Source organism: Benincasa hispida, chromosome 10 (genome assembly GCF_009727055.1).
Source record: "Benincasa hispida cultivar B227 chromosome 10, ASM972705v1, whole genome shotgun sequence".
Classification (NCBI taxonomy): Eukaryota; Viridiplantae; Streptophyta; class Magnoliopsida; order Cucurbitales; family Cucurbitaceae; genus Benincasa; species Benincasa hispida.
In genome coordinates, this window is record NC_052358.1 from 8,804,987 (window position 1) to 8,818,783 (window position 13,797).

Here is a 13,797-nt window from a genome sequence, read left to right on the forward strand (position 1 = left end):
CTTCATATCTATGTGCAAGGAAGATGAACAGAGATGACAATGGAAAAAAGGTATGTAGAAGACGGCGATTCCTCTGGGAAAAAACAACCGCTGAAATAAAGCTGGTTTCCAAATCATAAAAAATAAAGTTTTATTTCAAATTACAAGTGGAGCACATAAATTTTTTAATTTGTTAAAATAAGTAACTTTAAATTTTATATTTCTCTATAATCAACTATTTAATTATCTTAACATAAAATGATAAAATAAACATGGTCGAATATTTATTGACGTCTATTCTTTTTTCGAAGATTTAAATCTTTATATGCCACGTGTTGACTAATTTTTTTTTTAAATTCATTTATTTCAAAATTAAGCTTAGTAATTAGATTTGTTTAAAATTAAATATGCTATCAATTTTAAATAAATCTCAAGTGCATCAAGTTGAAAATTTAATGATTTATTGAAAACTTATAAAGTAAGACATATTTAGTTAAAAGCCATGAGAATGTAAAGATCTATTAAATAGATTTTGAAGAAATTAAGATGTCCTAAAGAAAAAAGGCATATGTGGTTAAAAGAATTATTAGATCATTAGAATGACTGTTTTTAAATATAGAAAAATGAACCAAAATATTTATTAAATATAACAAAATTTTAGAGTTATCAGTGATAGATGTTGCATCGACATTGATAGACACTGATAGAGTCTAGCAGTGTCAGTGTCTATCATTGATAGTTCTAAAATTTTACTATATCTTGTATTTACTTTCAACAGTTTAATCATTTGAAATAATTTCCCTAATTAGTATATTTGAGTTTAATATTTGTAATATTTGTTTAGTTGTTAATTTAAATTAATTAATAGTCCATTAGTATTTTTGAATTAATTAGTTGTCTTATTTCCTTATAAGACAATAAATAGTCACTTTAAAGTGATAATATGAAATTTTTGTAATATAATTTTGAATAGAACTATAGTTTTTAGAGATAATTCTCTCATTTAAGGGATGAATTTCTCTTATTTGGTTATCGGTTTGAATCGCTGTCCGCATCTCCACCTTCAATTGACACGAATGGGAGTAGGATGAGGGTAAATACCCTTCGCGGAGATGAGGATAGGAAATGCCCCCGTTGCAAATCCTAATTTAGTCTAATATCGGTAATTTACTAATCAATAGATCATCAACAATTAACATACGTTCATTTTTTAAAATTTGAAGTTCAAATTTCTATACCAACAACACTAGCAGTTAGGGGTGTTCAAAAATCCTGAGAACCCGACAAAATGTAAGGGTTGAGTTGGGTTGGATTGAATTTTTCTATTTTTATTGGGATGGGTTGGGTTGTGGGTTGGCTAAAAAATTTTTTTGGGTTGACCTAACTCATCCCGAATTTTATATATATATTCCTGTTTGTTTAAAGTTTGATTTTTTTGTATTGATTAATTTTTTTAATTTTTAGTATTTTTCTTTAAAATTGTTATGATATTTGTCTTTGTTTAAAGTTTACAATAGATATCATAGATATTTGGTATTTAGCGTCTTAATTTTATGAGATTTTAGTTATTAGTCATGTGTTTATATAAATTTACATATTTTTTTTTATTAAAAATAAAAAAATAAGTTATAACTCGACAATTCAATCCAACCCAATCGAATTTTAAGGGTTGGGTTGAAACTTTATTTGGGTCATTTGGGTTGTCAATCAAACCAACCTGAATTTTCGAGTTGGTCCAAAAAATACCCTCAACCCAATCCATGTATATCCTTATTAGTTGTATTAAAAAAAATTGTCGAGATGATATAGATAACTAAAGTCCATTAATATTTAAGTCAACATTGGATAAATATAAACAAATTGATTTATTAATGGTATTTAAATAATGAACTTATAAAAGAAAGTTACAAATTGCGAACTAATCGATTAATTTACCAAACTGAATCTTATTCTAAGAGATAAATAAATAAATAACTGATTGCATCTCCCAAATTAAGAAATTGCAGGTCCATGACTTTATCATGATGTTACAAAGTTGTGCTTCTAAACCAAACATTTTGACTTTTTCTTTAAGATAGTGAGAAAATTAAATCTTATAAAATTTATGCCAATTGAATTATGCTCAAGTTGATAATCGAACTCTCTTAATACAAGTTCAATCATAAATAATTAATAAAATTAGTACAAGTTTTAGATATATATGTATTTGGTGCATGAGATTTAAAACGGATCAATTTAGGTTCCATTTGGTAATCATTTAGTTTTTGAAAACAGACATTAGAATTCTCACTAACTTTTCAAAAACAAAAACTAATTTTTGAAGACTAAGATCCCGTTTAGTAATCATTTCGTTTTTTGTATTTAGTTTTTGAAAATTAAGCCTATATCCTCTTAGCTACTTTTTTTTTTTCAAAATTTGACTTAATTTTTTAAATTATTAGTAAAGAGTATATAACAAATAAATAAATTTGGAGATGGAAGTAGTGTCTGTAGACTTAATTTTTTTTTTTTTTTAAAAAAAAAAAAACCCAATGGTTAACAATAAAGCCTAATTTTTTGGTTTTCAAAATCTGGCTTTGATTTTGCAAACACTCATAAAATATAGCCAACAAAACATAAAAAACAAAAAATGGAAGTGGTGTTTATAGGTTAAAATTTTAAAAATAGAAAATAGAAATCAAATAGTTATAAATGAAATCTTGAAAATTTATTTTTCAAAATAGTTTAAAAGATCTCTCGTCATTCATTAAAATAAAGAAATCGTCCTATTGAACTTTTCTACTATTGATGTGACGGGCTGATTATGTTTCTATTAGAAGTTTGAATTTTGAATATCCAATTTTAAAGAAAAGAGTATATATGAAGAGCTAATAACCTCTCATCTATAAATTTGAATAAATTGTTGTTTACTTATATTCTCATGGTCTGGTCTTTTGAGTAGTCAATCATTCGAGTATGACTTATACATCTTATTCTTTCTAATGAAATTGAAATATAAAATAAATTTTAATTGCTTCAAAATCTCATCTTAAAGTCAATATTGTCAACTCAATTTTTCTTAAAAAGCAACTCAAATTGGCATTAAGAAAATGGTATAAACTCTTTTCAGTCATAGTATTAGCATTCATCATGACATGGAACCATTGAAGTGGATCGTTCTACGCAGTTCCATTAGCTGGGCCGATTTGGGCCCATAAAAGCGTTTTATGCCTTCTCTTTATAAATTCTTTTCGTTTTCAAGAATTAGTTATTAAAAAATAGTATTTAAAATATTTATAGGTTGGAAATCACTTTTTGTCTCAAAATTTCAATTTAGTCTAAAAATTATAATCTATATAATAAAATAAAATTTGGAATGCATAAACCCTTTTACTAAAAATTTGTAATCTACAAATTTACAAGTTTTATGGGAAAAAAAAAAAAAAAAAGAAATTAAGATGAACATAGTTTAGTTTAGTGGTTAAGACATTTCTATCAATTTTTTTTCTTCGAAAAATCTTTACCTATTTTGAAAAGCCTTAAGTTAAAAATCTTTTCCAAATCGATACTTTTATTAAATGCTAGTATGAACACTAGTAATACACATGAAACTTTGTAATTTTCTTGTAAGTATTAAAATATACAATTAATAAAATAATTTTATGGAATAAAACAGGTTAAAAAAATATAAATGTTAGAATAATATTTCTTTTAGTAAACAATATTATTAAATTAGAAAATTTTCGTTATTTAAAAAATAAATAAATAAATAAATAAATTTCATAATCAATATTTTATAATTGCCAAATAATTTACCGTGCAAGATTAAGAAACAATTTAATTTTGTTATATTGGCTTCCTCAAATTCTTGACCGAGAAGCCTTTGTCTGAATTGAATGGTTCGATCAAATGTGAGTAAAGTGGTCACATAAGAAAAACAGAGGAGGATTGGTTAGATTTTCTGTGATCATAATGGTCTGATGCTTTCTCAGAGAGAGGGGATTTGCTAAGGGAAAGCAATCAACCAAGAGTGGAGCAACTTCAATTCGCTTTTAGAGATTGATTCTGGTTTGTTTGAGATCATCAATCTTATTAATAGGGTAGATTCTCTCTTTTGATATTCAAATCTTTGTTGAAGACATTTTTTTTTTTTGTGAGCATATCTGATAATACCCTATGTTTTTATTATGTTCATAGGGAGGAGAATAAAGTTGTCCAAAATTTGCGACTTTGACATCTTCTCAACTTTATTCTTTGATCTGGAAAGATAGGTTATTACCTTGAGCTTTTATCAAATTAATTTTTTTTTTCTTGCCTTTTGGTGGCTTAAAAAAATAGTTTTCTAAAAAATTCAATTGATTGGATTTGAAGTTTGAAATCAACAAATAATCACCATCATAATACAACTTATATTTTTGCTGTGGAAATTGCATGGCCAAGTAAAAGCTTTCAATGAATAGGATATACTGTGATTTGAACTTTTAATCAAAGCATTAGATGTTAATTATTAGAGTTTGTCTTTTTATTACTACTAAACTTGGATTGATTTGTATCAAAAGAGCTCATTTAATTAGTTGTTTTAAGCTGGAAGTTATTATATTTATCAATATTGTTTCAGCTGAATATTCTGCTTTTTGCCTTATTTGTTATTCAGTTGAGTGTATTGTTTATTCTGTTTTTACACAATGTATTTTCTATATAAAGTACATTGTGCAGATCACTTTTCAATTAATGAGAAATACTTCATTTTGGTGATCATCTTCTATTTGGCACTGTGTATCACTTTATGGTATCAAAGCTCAAAGTCCAACGACAGAAATTTTGGTGAATTCTTTTTCCGGCTGCAAATGGGTGTGCAACAATCTCCTCCCTAATTCCATTAAAAGTGATCAACCCTAGAAGCAAAACTACCACCGTCAAGGTTGATGAAGGTAATTTTATTTTTTGGAAATTACAGATTTACTCCCACTTTCAGAGGCTATAGTCTTGAGAAATTTATCGATCCAGAAGCCACTATTCCCTCGAAATTTCCTATCTCTGAATCAAAGTCTTCTTCTACGAGAAGAATGAACCACGAGTATGATTATTGGATTAGACAAGACAGTCTGACTGTTTCTTGGCTTCTTGGAGCTATGACGAAGGATCTTCTTTCTAAAATGCTTGATTGTTAATCGACAAAAGAAGTCTGAAGTGTACTCAACGCATGATTTTCTTCTCGAAACATGGCAAGAGTTCTTGATCTGAAGAGAAAACTAGAAGCAATGAAAAAGGGAAGTATGAAACTAGAAGAATACTTTCAGGAAATCAAAACCCTAGTGAATTGTTTGAATGCAGCTGGATGAAAAATACCTCATAAAGATCATGTGATGCACATATTGGCTGGATTAAGCCCCGAATTCGGTTGTACTGTCTTGGTAATCACTGAAAAAGATGAATATCCTTTTACAAAGAGTATATTCACAACTTCTTGCTTAAGAAAATTGAATCAAGAGAGACACTTTTGTAAATCCCGGTGGTTAAATACCTTCAGCGAATTTGACCACACAAACCCTGTAAACCCCGAAACTTGATTTACTGGTTAATTATGCTTAAATCCTCTTAATTGTGTGTTTAATGTCATTGTAAGTCTATGTTTATGATCATTGTAATGTTTGTAATAATATGAAGTGTAAGAGCATGTATGTAATATTAAAGGAGAAGAATTTTCTAAGTATTAGAGAATGACTCTCAGGCGTTTTGAATGTAGAAAATATTCTAAGTATGAATTGTGAGCTCTCAGGTGAATTGAAGAGGGATTTACACTTAGAAGGAAAATGTAAGGTCCATACGACAAAGTCATGTTAATGTATGCGGCCAACCCTGCCAAAACGATATGCGACCAAGTATTTAAGGAAGGAAAACTATGCCAAAGTATAGCCCATGAAGTATGTGGAAGGTCATGAAGGAAGTTAAGTTGGCTATCGAGTTTGATGTTTAGCTGAGGCTGGTTAGAGAAGTATGCGACCAACTTCACCTTAGGTGGAGAAGGCTAGTATAGGCAGTATACAAATAGCTAAGTATCCTAGACAAGCATTCTAAAGGGGTGTTGGGTTTCATGTCCTAGAACTCGTGATTTTTAAACAATAAACTTATTCTGTTAATCAATATAGATGTTATTGAAATTAGATTAAATAAAGTTGTTATTGAATGTTTGAATTGCTCATTTTCGTTTTAGAAATATCCTAAAATCCAATAAACTAAGATCATGGATATTACATGAGCACTTGAACTTTATGTGGAGACATAACAGTGGATCAAGTTGAGTAATAGCCAAATGATCTATAGTATACGGATAAGGCTGGGTACCTTATTCTAGGGACACTATCGGATACAGTCCACTTTGTAGATGTTACAATTGTTGTAAAGTTCTACAAACAATGTAATCCTGATTCGTTCATGTGGAGACATGAGAGTAGGGGCATTCTGTGCAAAGAGTTTGTATAAGATCGGACCACGAAATTAGTCACTCTTACTTTATAACACTGTTTACTGTTTAAGACTGACTATTTCAAAGCGATGACCTAGGTAACTTGACCTTAATCTTGAACTAACTATGAACTTCTGTTTATTCAGGATTATCCTTAGATTTGCATAGGTGAGAGTTGACTCAATAGTGCCAACTCAATAAGCCTCCCATTTTAGGTGCAAGACCGGGTAGATATTTGGGATAGTAGAGAAGTTGTTCCCTTAAGTGCTGACTCCGGGTCTTGAACAAGGGGCCTCACCCTCTCATTGGCCCGAAAGGGACTCGGTTTAGTGATTGAATCACAAACCAATTGTTCATTAGGATTAGTGCGACTTAAGAAACAAGATATAATCTCAGGGGTAAAACAACTTTTGACCTACCCGTTATTACAAACAACCTGTGAAGGGTTGAATTGCTAATTGTGGTTATATTGAGTGGATACAATTATATCTACAGTGAGGGGAGTGAAACTACTGGGCTTTAGTGGAGTGACCCGGTAATTAACGAATGTTCGGGTTAAAGAGTTTAGTCGATTAATCTCGAATCGTTGGAGCCCATGATATGTAGGTCTATTAGGTCACCTACTAGCTCACAATCCAAATTAAGGGTATTAGTAATTATATACGATATAATTACACGTTTAATTATTGAATTAAACGAGATTGAAGAATTGGATAATATTTAAATGTGATTTAAATATTAGTTACATGAATAGGGATTCATGCTGGAAAAATGATGTTTAATTAATTTAATATTTGATATTAAATTAGTTTAATTATTTAAAATTAATTATTAGAATTAATTTTGTTTAAAACTAATTATTAAATATTGTTTTTTTGAATTAATATTATTATTTCCATTTTTAAAATTCGATTTCAAAAATTAAAAAAAATTGAATTTTAATTCAAAATTCAATTAAAAATGGGAAAATACCTTAAGTGGACTTTTCCAACTTTGAACACTCATTTTTCCATTCAATTTGAGTGGGATTTGCTGTCAATCTTCTATGCAACTTCACGGCATTAATTATGCTGAATAAAAGCTTAGTTCAATTGCTGAAGATGGGGGCATGCAAAGTGGTTTTGGTTGAGGTTTTGTTGAAGAAAGTGTTCTTCAACTTCAGCTGAAAAACTAGTGTCTTCTTTCATAAAATTCCCTATAATCTCAGCTCATTTTGGATTCCACCACCCAATCTAAGGTCCTAGAGAATAATAATAGGAAAGATCTAGTAGTGGTCTACATCCTTTTGGAGTGAAGAATCAAACTGATTTTGCGGATTAAAGGAGTTCTACAAAGGTATATTAGAAACCCTATTTTGTATTCTTATAAATATGCTTTCTTCTAAAATTGATGAAGTGGAATTCTTAATGATTCTGTTTGCTTCCGCTTATTGCTTGCTAACTCCAAAACTGGTCCATATCAGTATATGTTTAATTATTTATGCATTCTGAATGTATGTTATAATTAAATAAATCTTGTATGTGCATATAGTGTATGCCATGTATATTTAAAATCCCACCATAGGAAGCATGTAACATGCATTAAAAGTATGTTATAAAGAGTTATAATATATAGTATGCATGTTTAGGGTTTCAAGTATTTCATATAAAGTGTTATATTAAATCCCAAAATGCTTGATGAATGTTATGGATGATCAACATGGCCATTGTTTTGTAATTGTTATAAAAACCAGATTAGACATTTAAAATCCATAACAAAGGTAAGATGCATGTTCACCTAGAGTTAACGAATAACAACTTGTTTTAATAGTTAAAATAGGTCATTATCTTGTAAAATTTGGTTACAAACTCAACCGGTCTATAATCCTGTCTAAGGTTGGAGGTATTTAAGTTGATGGTTTATGGAACACCTCTTACTTGGGGATTACAATCGAATAATTGAGTGTTGTTAACCCGATTTTATAAACATGCATGAGCGATGTGAGGTTTTAATACTGGTTTATCACCTCGACATCGTAGGTTAAAATTCAAATATAAATGTTATACTTGGATAATCACCTAGACTTAAGTTTTTTTATTAGTCGAAATATACCTAAGTAAATGTTTACTAAAAACAAATAGAACACTTCAATGGAGATTAATAACATATACGATATGTTGTTCTTAGCTCTCACATACTTAAGAGTTCACACCATGAGATTCATGCTCGGCTTCGTGTCACCTTGGGAGTGACCATTCGAAAAGTATTTGCATGGGTAAATAGCAAGGTGAATAGGGGACGCAGTTCATAGTAAGTGGGTGAAGGATTTGTGTCAACATATCCTACGGTCTCTTCCATTAGTTTGGAACATGAAATCCCTATGTTGCACCTGCTTGTCAACTTTGTGCGACCTATACTAATTGTTTTATGGCAGTTATCCCCTCGGAGGGTTGTAATATGGGATTCAGAACAACTCAAACTTCAAAAATGGATAGGATTTCTTACGTTGATTCCTAACCTTGACTCTCCAATTCGATAGCATCATTGGGGTCAACCTCTGAGATATGAAAATGGAGGGTTTACACTTACGAGAATTACTAAGTGTTAGTAAGTTCTTGACCGAAAATGGTAACTAAATGACTATAGGAATATGAGTTATTTTGGAATTAGTATTTAGTCAAGAATGTCTTGCTTTAGTGAATGAGTATTTGACTGCCCCTCGGTAGCATCTATTTTGACTCACTAAAGTATCGTTGTAAATAAAATAATGAATTTTGGGTACATTATTACTTTGCTAAAACATGATTAGGTTTAAAAGCAATTCACTAATAGAATTTGTTTATACTTTCAGAGATGACTAGCTCATTAGTACAATTACTGGCTTCTGAGAAACTTAATGGGGACAATTACGCTACATGGAAATTAAACCTAAATACAATACTAGTAGTAGATGATCTGAGGTTTGTTTTAATTGAGCAATGTCCTCCTAACACCGACTCAAATGCAAACCAAACATTTTGGGAAGCATATGACAACTAGACAAGGGAAAATGAAAAGACCCGAGCCTATACTATTGCCAGCATATATAATTTTTTGGCGAAGAAACACGATCGCATGCATACTGCAAAAGAGATTATGGAATCTCTGCGGGGATGTTTGGACAACCTTCCTTCTTCTTTAGACATAATGTCATCCAGTATGTTTATAACTGTCGTATGAAAGAATGGACCTCTGTTAGAGAACATATCCTAGAAATGACGGTCCATTTCAATATAGTAGAAGTAAATGGAGCTGTCATTGACGAGAAAAGTCAGGTCAGTTTTATTCTAGAATTTCTTCCGAAGAGCTTCTTACAATTCCACACAAATGCGATGATGAATAAGATAGAATATAACTTGACCACTCTTCTCAATGAGCTAAAGATGTATCAGTCCCTCTTGAAAACTAAGGGATAAGAACAGAGGTAAATGTTGCCACTATAGATAAAAGAGGATCGTCCTCTAAGATAAAGTCTCATTCTTCTTCTTCTAAGAAAAAAAGTGTTCAGATGAAAAAGAGTAAAAGGAAGGGGAAGGCTTCTACTGACCGCAAAGGAAAGGCTAAAGTTGTAGACAAAGGAAAGTGTTTCTATTGCAATAAAGACAAGCACTAGAAAAGAAATTGCCCGAAGTACCTTGCAGATAAAAAAGTGGAAAAAGCAAAACAAGGAAATTAATTTATGAAGAATGCTTGTAGATGAAAAGATTACTCTCAAAGTTGTGAACAAGGGAGGTTATCTGATAAACAAAAGGCAAAGGTTTCTTCAATCATTTATCTTTGGCAATTAAAGAGTTGATCATATAAATCTTAATAGGATTAAGAATGGTTAAAAGTGGTCATCTAAATCAGTTAGAAGACAATCTTTTAACATTATGTGTGTCTTTTCTTGAAGATAAAATGATATTTTATAAGAAAATATCTTAGAGCCAAAGAACTCTTAGAGCTTACACATTCAAACCTATATGGTCCGATGAATGTCAAGACACAAGGAGGGTATGAATATTTCATCGGTTTAATTGATGATTATTTAAAGTACGGTTATATTTACCTAACTTGTGGTATCAGACTTGATCATAAGTCTAAAACACTTGAAATGTTCAAAGTGTATAAAAACTTGTTAGGTAAAACAATTAAGGCACTTCGATTAGATCGAGGTAGATCGTAAAAAATTTGAAATTTCCAGGACTATTGGATGAAAAATGGAGTCCAGTCATAACTCTCTACTCCTGGCCTCTCGATAGAACGGTGTATCGGGAAGAAAAATAGATCCCTATTAGACATGGTTCAGTCGAAAGATGAGCTATGCTTAGTTGCCTAAATTGTTTTGGGAATATATAGTAGTGACTGTTATATACTTTTTGAACGTCATTTCTTTAAAAGGTTTTCTGAAACTCCATATGAGATATGGAGAGGTCTCAAAAGCTGTTTATTACAGGTAAAGGGTGTTTACATATTTCAGAATTTAGGAAAGACCAGAACATGTGTTGGTGCAGAATCCTAAGGAATTGGAACATCGTTCAAAACAGTATGCCTAGCCATAGGCTACCAAAATCCAGTATACTTCTTCAACCCAACACATGTGTTGGTTCCCTATTTGTTGATTAGAAGTATATTGTATACTGATATGTTTACAGTGATCCTCTCAGCTAAAGTATTTGAAGGTCACCTAGTGAGTCTAGGACTACGGTTTATATAATCTAGGGCAAGTGGGAGAAAAACCTATAGGTATATGATACCCAGTAAAGACAAACTATGGGTATGTGATGTTCTAGTTTATTGTACTTCTCTCTAAAAACTCAAAAACTCAATATTATGTGTACAAATTTTGATCAAGGAGAATCTGAAACACTCCGTGACGCATGGGAAAGATTCAAAAGGTTTCTAAAAAATTTTCCTAACCATGGATTGCCTCTAACTGTCCAGATGGAGACCTTTTATGGAGGATTGAATAGACCATCCCATATGATAGAAAACGTAGTCACCACAAATGGCCTTATGGACAAATCTTACTGAAGGAACTTGTGAAGGCTTTAAGTGAAAACATGGAGATTGGTCCCAATTTCAATTTTACACAGAACACAAATTATAGAAATAATTATGCAGTGAAATTAAATTTACAGCATGCCAAAAATTGAGAAAAGGATAAGAGAGGGCGACTTACCTTTAAAGAACCTTTTCTTCTCGTGTATCCTCTTCTCTAAAATGTCACGTACTGTCATGAACTCGAAACCCTAATGGCCACACCACGAAAAGAACTTCCTACATTCTCTATTTAGATGAGAATCACTAAGGAGTGTGTAGGCTCTTAGAATTTGGAAGAGGGGGAGAGGAAATTGAGAGGGGAAGGAGATCAATTTTTGGAATTTTCTCCAGAGAATCCTTCTGTCTTTTTCTCTATGTAATCACTCTATAAAGGAAAAACCACTCATAATAACTACCTTATATATATATAACTATATATTACATGACATAAAACATATAACCTATGATTTACTATTGTATCACATACAATATTACTAGAGTTTTAGGTCTCTTATCAATGGTATTTAATATAAATCCCATTTATATTAAATTTAATTATATGAATCAAATTCATATAATTAATATTTGAATCATATTCAAATATTTATTTCCTCTCAAATAAACTTTATATCATTATGTATCATATACATTATAGTAATTATGTCATATATAATTAATTTACATGAAATTAATTCCCTAAAATAATTTGAACAATTCAAATTAATCCAAAATTGATTCTCATTTAATCCCCGTTGAGCTACAGAGGGGACCTCATGGACCTGTAGCTTGAAGCTCCAATGATACTTGAATAATTAATTAAACTCCTTTAATTAAATTATTCTACATCTATTAACTATTGGGCACTTCACTAAAGACCAATAGCTACACTCCTTACACTATCTATATATTTCTATGTCCATTGGATATAACCAGTCAGTAGTACGATGACCCTTTACAAAATGCTCGTAAGTACAACCAGACCAAAATTTCCTAAGTTACATCTAACTCACTTAGCCTCTGTAGTTACATTTAACTCACTTAGGATTCAGGTCATGCCACCTATGGTCATCTTGGTGAAATGTAAGTATCAACTATGAACGATGTTATATAATAAGACTAGTCATTTCGTTGTCCGGTCTTATACAAATTCCTTTGTACAAAATACCCCACTCATATGTCTCCACATGAATGATCAAGATTAAATCATTTGTAGCACTTTACAACAATTGTAACATCTACAAAGCGGGATGTATTCGTAGTGTCATCAGGATAAGGTATCCAACCTTATCCATCTACTACAGACCATTTAGGTTACCACTTAAACATGATCCACCTGTATGTCTCTGAAGGAACTCTTATCAAAGAGACCAGTGAGCGGAAGCGAGATCGTTCCAAATCTCATTGTGACAGAACATATACATTTACAATCAAACAGTAATAGTTATGCATAAACTTTAAATTACAACATACTTTAATAGGAAAACAACTAAGGATCAAGAGAACTTACCCTTGAAGAACGTTTTTTCTTGTTCCCTCGATCTTACTGCACGATCGTTCACCAACACGAATGTCAAGCCTCAGCAATCTCCTCGAACAAGAACAAATCTCACTCAACCCTTGAACAGGAAGCAGACACCACCAGAAGACTACCTTGGTCTTCTCAGTGTGAGAATCTAGGAGTTATGGGTTCTGTATGGATTTGGTAGAGGGTAGGAGGAATGGACAGATCATATAGACGATCGAGTAAGTGGGAGATAATTAAAGTCTATCGTATAGACTAATACTCGATCATTTAGAAAACAAGTGACTATCATATAGAAAAACTTGTTGCACGATCATTTATGCTCTCAAGCTATTGTATAGCTCTATCTTGTGATCGTCCGATTCTCAATCGTTTAATGATTGAATTGTGAAAAAATGAAAACGATTTTCATTTTATCCATCAGTTATCATAATGGATCACAACTTCCCACTAAATTGGTTATTGGGAGAAAAACCGAAACCAATTATCCCATAATTGATTTAATTACAAATATATAATATATTTATAACCTATAGTTTTAATATCACATCTCATGCAATATATAAACTATAGTTCTTTTTCTCCTTTATAGCATTTAATAATAATTCCTCCAATTAATGTATCTAATACATTAAGTCAATTATATCTCATATAATTGATACAATTTAACTATATCATGTATTATCAAATTTTCTCTTGTTAATTTGAATACTTCAAACTAACCCAAAAACTGATTCTCAACATGAATTCATTGAGCTACCAAGGGGACCTTATGGACCTGTAAATCTGATTTACTGGTCTTGGAGACGTG

The 13,797-nt window shown here is 31.0% G+C and overlaps 1 non-coding gene across 1 annotated transcript; it reads right to left on the reverse strand.

The window, feature by feature from the left end:
- Positions 1-11,242: 11,242 nt before the first annotated feature.
- Positions 11,243-11,349, reverse strand: LOC120089610. The gene has a single exon (XR_005485283.1). It is a non-coding gene; the product is annotated as a small nucleolar RNA R71 (small nucleolar RNA).
- Positions 11,350-13,797: the final 2,448 nt, after the last annotated feature.